Source organism: Taudactylus pleione, unplaced genomic scaffold (assembly GCF_031769625.1).
Source record: "Taudactylus pleione unplaced genomic scaffold, aTauple2 ptg000042l, whole genome shotgun sequence".
NCBI classification, from domain to species: Eukaryota; Metazoa; Chordata; class Amphibia; order Anura; family Myobatrachidae; genus Taudactylus; species Taudactylus pleione.
Window position 1 is genome coordinate 4654620 of NW_028284444.1, and position 7481 is coordinate 4662100.

The following is a 7481-nucleotide window of genomic DNA, read 5'->3' on the forward strand; positions in this document are numbered from 1 at the left end:
CCACAGACAATAGCATAAGGACTGCTGGAACATTTACTTTTATGTTTATTTGATTATTTTCTGTTATGTGCCTGTTTATATCCAGGCCTGTGCTCACATATGCTAAGGTGCAGTGTTTGCTGCCATTAAAAGACCCTGCTTTACTAAGTACTTGTCTGTCTGTAGTCCTCATTTCAATACCCCTTGTTACATATGTTGGCCCATCTGTGGACTGCACTGCTGTGTTACAGCACAATCACTAGATGCCTATGGCATACTGAAAGATCTGACCAGGAAAAACATTTGGTATACGTGAGTATGGATGGCAAACTAGAAAAAAACACAGTTATTTTAAGGACACTGTAACTTGCTTTGAAAAACTTTGTTTCATGTGTATATTGGAAAAAAAGTTCATTTTTTTTTAACTAAGGTGCTTAAGACATGTAACAATTTCTGATTAGTGCCTTCACCAGCTAGTGTTCATGCTGTCTAATTAAGTTCACCTGTTGTTTGAACAAAGCACAGCTTAAGCATTGCATTGCTGAAAGAGAAAAATCTTTTTTTTGTTTAACCCATGCATTTTTTGTTTTCTGTGTTAAACTTGAATAACAATTGTTTTGCTATATTTTTTATGTAAACTGGCTTTTAATTGCTCATTTCTAAAAGACCCTAAGTTCCAACTTACCCTTCCCACTGTGAAAATAGAAGAAGTTCTTCATACTATAGCAATTTTGTTGGCCTCTTATAAAAAAACAGATGAACAAATGTTGCAGCTGCTGAAACAGTCAGTGGGCATGACAAGTGCAGGGCATCTAAAGAAAATGTCTGCCTCAGATAACCCAGATGCATATTTGCTGATATTTGTGAAGGTGGCACAGCATTTTAAGTGGCCAGCATATACATGGGCTGATAGACTTGCCCCTATCTCACTGGTGAGGCTCAGAAAGCCTATGCTGATTTGTCCTCTGCTGATGCAGAGAAATATGATCTAGTCAAAAGTGCTATTCTAGCTAAGTCAGGTCTCACTCTTTCTGGGAAAGTGCAGTGCTTCCACAAATGGGCTCTACTACCAGGAGTCCCTATTCGTTAGCAGGTTGCAGAACTTCCCAGAAAGGGGCAGAATTGGCTCCACCCAGAAGACTGTACTGCTGCTCAGATTGTAGAAATGGTGGTTGTTGACCAGTGTATAAGAACTCTAGGGCAAAATATGCAGCACTGGGACACACATGCTGAACCTCACAATTTAGAGGATTTAATTACAGTATTGGAATGGTATAAGACTGCAGGAAATATGACAGAAATGCCAGAAAAAAAACAGGGAATGGACAACCCGTTAAGATGGCACCCCATTGGCCTGTGTCCCCGACTGTCACCCCTCATCAAGGAAACACCACTGGAGATGCCATGCTTTTTTACTATGAGTGCAGAGAGCAAGGTCATGTAAGGTGGGACTGTCCCAGGAAAACAGAGCATATGGAGTGTGGGGTTGCTAATATGGATGCTACACACCCCACTTTTTGCATGATGGTACCCCTGGATTCCAGACCATTGTTAATGTGGGAAACTGTCTTAGTGAGTGGCCAAGAACTCCCAGCTATCATAGACTCAGGGAGTGAGCTAACCCTGATATCAGAGGCTGTCCTGCCTAGGCCTGTGGAAAAGATGCAATGGTTAGTTGAAGTACTCTGTGTTCATGGATCCACAGAAAACCTCCTGGGTGCGAGTGAGCCTCACCATTAAAGGGGATGCTTATGAGGTGGTTGCTGCAGTTGGTCCTAAACTCCCCTATCCAATCATATTGGGACACAATTTCCCAGGATTTGTTGAGCTCCTAAAGGAACCACAGAGTTAATACCAATGTTAAGTCTCCAAGATACTACCTCCAAAATGGGAAAAGAGTAGAAAAGCATGGCCAGTCATCTTTGGAGAAGGAACCTCTGCACAATTAATTTCTAAGGAAAGAAATCTGCAACACTTTGTCCAGTTATGGGCAGAGAAAAATATTTGCAGAGGTGGTATACCCAGTACAGATGTTGCCATGGATGTGCTGGAAAACGGCACTCCTCAGATTCCCAGGGCCTGCTCTATTCCAGCTGGTACTACAGAGTTTCTGCTGGTGGATACTTTGTCATTAAAACAGTGAAAAGCAGTGGAAACATTAGTTTGCAATTATCAGGGTGTGTTTTCTTCCCTGCTGTGACGCACTACCTTGGTGAACACAACATAGATATACCTGGAGGAGTGGGCATAAAGCAGTGACCATATCACATTCCTGAGGCATGGTGACAAGCTATTTGGCAAGAAGAAAGTCTGGTCCCTGTAATTCTTGCTAGACTGCTCAGATGTTGTGCCGACTCTTTGATGGACACTTTGTCTGTGGGTCAGCGGAAAAGAGTAGAACTCAGTGTCTGCAAGAAAATAAAGGTAGCTGTTCTTCTGCCAGAATGCACAATGTTCAGGGAGTATGAAAAAGACACGTGCACTTCACCAAGCTTGGAAAAGCAAAAGGGGGGGATGTGGAGTGAGAGGGGTTCTCTCTCACTGAATTGCCCATATTCTAGTGGGATCAGCTCCCTCCAAGGGAGAGAAAAAAAGACCTGCACATTCTGCAGCTGCAATAGAAGTTTGGAATTCCAGGTTTTCTGGTTTGCACAGCTCAAAGTGGAGATATGGAACTCCTTCTTTTCCAGGTCACACAGAACCAGCATGAAGTCAGCAGCACAGGTTTAAAACCCTCCCACACCTGTCGCTCATTGCTCCTAATGCCAGACAAACTGGCCAGGTGATATGCCAGGGGTGGTGGTTAGCATTAGCGTGCCAGGACCTGGAAGGTCCACAGACATTAGCACAAGGAGTGCTGGGATATTTGCCTTTATGTTTATTTGATTATTCTCTGTTATGTACCTATGTGTATCCAGGCCTATGCTCACGTTCGCTAAGGTGCAGTGTTTGCCGCCATTAAAATAAACTGTTTTACCAAGACCTGCCTGTCCAAAGTCTTCATTTCAATACTCCATGTTACTATATATATATATATATATATATATATACTCTGTATATATCAGAGCCATAACTAGACTTGGTGCCCTGTGCCAGAGAGAGCATTGGTGCCCCCCTCATTTTTCAAAGTGCCCCCCTGACCTGTGGTGTCCTGTGCGATGGCACCGGCCGCACTATCCTAGCTATGGTCCTGGTATATATATATATATATATATATATAGGTACATTTTACTTAAAGCTGTTCTGGTATGCCATGGGCAGTAATGTAGCTCCTAGCTATGCTAACGTGTATATGTTCAGGGAAGAAAGGGAGATGTTCTTTGAAAATCATGAAATCAGCAAAAACATCCTAGCTTATATGAGATACATAGATGATTTATTCATGCTGTGGACAGGTGGAATAGAAACCTTAGAAACACTAATGCATTTCATCAATACACGAGACTCTCCATTTAAACTCACATACAATATAGTGAGTCTACCCTCGACTACCTGGATGTCCAAGTGACACTTCAAGATGGCCACATTGCTATGGGGGTATACTCAAAACCCACCGATCGGAATACCTTACTTTTGGCCTCAAGTTACCATCCAAAACACCTTATTAGAGGACTCCCTAAATCACAAATGCTACTAGTTGCAAGAATTTCAAGTGATGCCACCCATACAAAAGTAGACAAAATTATAGATAAATTTGTAGCAAGAGGTTATAATTTACCCCTACTCAAACAAAGAGACGAGGTCCTGTTATTATAGCATGAGGAGTTATTTAAGCTCTCATCTGCAAAAAGAAAAAGAAGCTATTGCTTGGAAATTGGAATATCAATCCAGCAGCCATGTAGTACAAAGAGCAACACACACTTTGTGGCCTATAGTGGCCTCATATAATGACCTAAGATGTTTTAAAAACAAATGACCTATGGCATGCTATACAAGGGGATGCAATATTAAGGACATTGTAGTCCACATGGTTATCATGTGATTTTAATAGCACTCAACAGGAGGATCACTTGTTCGAAACTCGTGCTCCAGGATGCCACAAATGTGCCAACTGCACGACTTGCTGGCACATGTTAACGGGTTCTACCTTTAAGCATCCACATCATGACAAATAATACCATATCAACCACATTCTAACCTGAACTTCAACATTTGTTATCTACCTTATTGTGTGCCCCTGTGGCCACTATTATGTTGGTAACACAACAAGGACTGTTTGTGAATGAATGGCATTGCACCGTTCTGCCATTAAAGCAGCATTAACTAAAAAAACCTCTGACCATCCCGTTGCCAGGCACTTCTTGCAACTGAAGCACCCTCTGGCATCTCTTAAGCATTTAAATATAGATAATTTTACTGTCTCTTTGCAAGGAGGGGATAGAGGAGGCAACCTTTTACAATTAGAAGCAGTGTGGATTCATAAGCTGAATACGATACATCTATTTGGTCTTAATAAAAAATTACCATTGAATGTATTCCTTTGATGTTTGATTATTGATACTTTTTATTTTGAATGTGATTCTATTGATGTCCATTTAATGTATGAGCTATATAGTGTGTCTCTAATCATTAATGGAATACCTTATGGAGGTTGCAACTGTAGATTGTGACAAATGTGCTAAGATTGATCTGTCAGGCTTCTACTGTTTTTTGCCTCATTTCAGTCCTGCAATACCTTGTATGATTAAATGAATTGCCTTTATTAATAATATCCCACATTCTCATTATCTATACCATCTGTTATGCATACTACAACAATTTCTGTATTATGATACATTTCCCTTGTGTGCAGCTGGTTGCAGGCCGGGGAGACAGTGCACCCAAGTCATTCAGGAGCTGACTTGGCAACCGGCAAGCTCCGGAGTGATGTAATCAGACAGGGACACCAGCATTGCGTGCATGGCGCTGCCACTTTCTCTGACTGTCCCAGCCTGCTCCAGCACATATGGACTCTATTTAAGGTAAGTCAATATTTTATTCTGCTTTGTTTTATCTTTTATTATATTACACAGCTAGCCTTGATAAAAGGGTCCTGCATGATCCTGAAACGTCGACTATAACAAGCGTGCAATAAAATCTATTTGATTCATTCATTGAAGTCCAGGAGTGCTGCTGATTCTTCTTGTATGTATCATTGGAATTTATTCAAAAGGCACCCTGGCCATTTAATATCAAACACATTGAGTGCCAGTTCAATATTTAACTATATATATATCAAACAATATACTTGACCATAGGCACCTACTAGTGTGTTTATAAAGTGAACCTGTGCAAGGTTGTGCAATTTGTGCAAAGTAAACCTATCCCTGATAGACAATAATGACAATAGAAAGTGACATAGTGCAATAAAAATCAAATGATCTAAAAGTAAATAGCTTAATAAATATATAGTTTAGGACTTCATGAAAATTATATGGTATTTAGTTTAAAACAATTTAATTCAATAAAAAATTTCATTCACAGCATACACAGAAAAATATACATAAATACACCAAAAGGGATAATTAGAGAGTGGTACTAAAAGAAAATAAAAAACAATTATTTTAATTTAAATAAAACAACAAAAAAAAGTCAGTGCGCTTGTACAAAATAGTCAATGAAATAGGACAGTATACCACAGTCCTGAAGTGATTTCACAGAGACACACTGGACTGTGTCTTTTTGGTTTCAATTGAAATCTTAATAGTGCACAGGCCAGCAGCCACAGAAATCAGCCGGTGTCTTCCCCTCACACAAACCCAGATCCGAATGGGTAATATTTCAGATTTCTACTCAGATTTCTAGAGCACAAAAGGGGGGCGCCACATCATGCATCAGTGTGCACGCTGACCTGGAGTCTTTGTGTTTTATGTAATAAAACTTTTGTCTATATTTGATGCACGATGTGGCGCCCCCTTTTTGTGCTCTAATATTTCAGATTTTAATTTAAATGTTTAAAAAATCGGATGTCAGCTTATCTTTTCAATAGTGTTTGGTAGAGTTCATATAGGCAAAAAGTGAGAGTCCCAACGTGTTTCATCCTCTCATCTGGACTACATCAAGGGGAATGTGTGTATGGAGACAAAACAGGGTTTTTATAGCAGAGATACAGGCCTAAATTTGGGTCACATGTGTTTTTAGTTGGTGACATCACTTCCTGTTTTTCATGTGTGACTAAATACATTTAACATAATGGCTTTAAAAACAGGGTGTATAATGTGGCAGTATTTGTGAGTAATAGGATTCATAGAGAATAAGGATGTATGTGGATAAGAGTCTTTTACTTAAAAGATCGTAGTTCAGTCCCAGTGGAATGCATGTGGAGTGTACCGCATCACTTCCAGTTTCATGGTGCTCGGGCTAGCGCTGGTACATCATAGTGTGTGTCCTGGTGGAACGCAGGTGGAATGCCCTCCATCACTTCCTGCTTCATAGAGCCTGGACTGGGCATGTCATGTGAGTATCACATGACTTCCAGTCCTCATGGTATGTCGCGGCTATGGATCTGCTCCATCTTTGTGTAGGAGGTTAGTGAGACTAATTGCTTCACTTCCACCTCTAAGTCTCATGGGAGGGATGTGTTACTCCTGTTCATCATATTTCCAGTGTTGGGTATCGCGTGGTCACTTCCAGTCCTCAGAACTCATGGCGGCCAACTTTGTAATTTTTCTTGTGTTGAGCATGGCGGCCATCTTTGTAGTTTTTCTTGATCAGGTTTCTCTTCCAGAGCCATGGAGTTATAGACACAGGTTCCATTGGTCATCCATCTTTAATGTCTAGAGATGTTAGATGTCATTTATTTGTCCTTTAGTTGACCATTCATCAATACATATTCATCTTTACTAAGATCCTAAAAAAATTAGATTTAAAGGCAGATACTTGTATACAAAGATTAATGTGTCAAAAACCCTATTTTATGGCATGGAGGTTGTATTTTAACCTATATACTAATGCTAAGTATTTGGGAAATTTTCATTTGAGTTCAGTTACAATAAAGGATAAATTATAAATACTAAAGAGGAAAGTATGTTTCAATGGTCAATGATTTATCTTTATATGTAACTTTATACTTAGTACTAAGGTAGCTAATGCATGTACATTTCTCATATATATAAGTATGAAACAAGACTCAGAGCCTTATCACATAGCATATATTTTTTATTCCAAGTTACATTGTGTAGTACAACACCTGGTCTTCCTAGGTGGTCCACCATCCAAGTACTGACCAGGCCCAACCATGCTTCGCTTCCAAGATCAGACGAGATTGCGCATTGACATGATGGTATGGTTGCAGGGATGTTTTCACCTATGCATCTGTTTATGGACATTGCTCTGAGATAGGTTGTCTTCAAATCAGGTACAAAATTAGTCATATAGAAACACACTTCCATTTAATTAGTGTCCTAATATAGTTGGATGTTAACACTAGGGTTCTATCCCATTTAACATTTCTCCCATGATAAGGATCATAAAATGGGTCAATTTTGTAATTGTCATTGAACCCCATGGGAGATAAAGTATTT

General features: G+C 39.9%; 1 pseudogene; it reads right to left on the reverse strand.

Annotated features, from left to right (window-relative positions):
* Positions 1–7135: 7135 nt before the first annotated feature.
* LOC148537927 (5S ribosomal RNA) lies at positions 7136–7254 on the reverse strand (annotated as a pseudogene).
* Between the last annotated feature and the right edge of the window lie 227 nt (positions 7255–7481).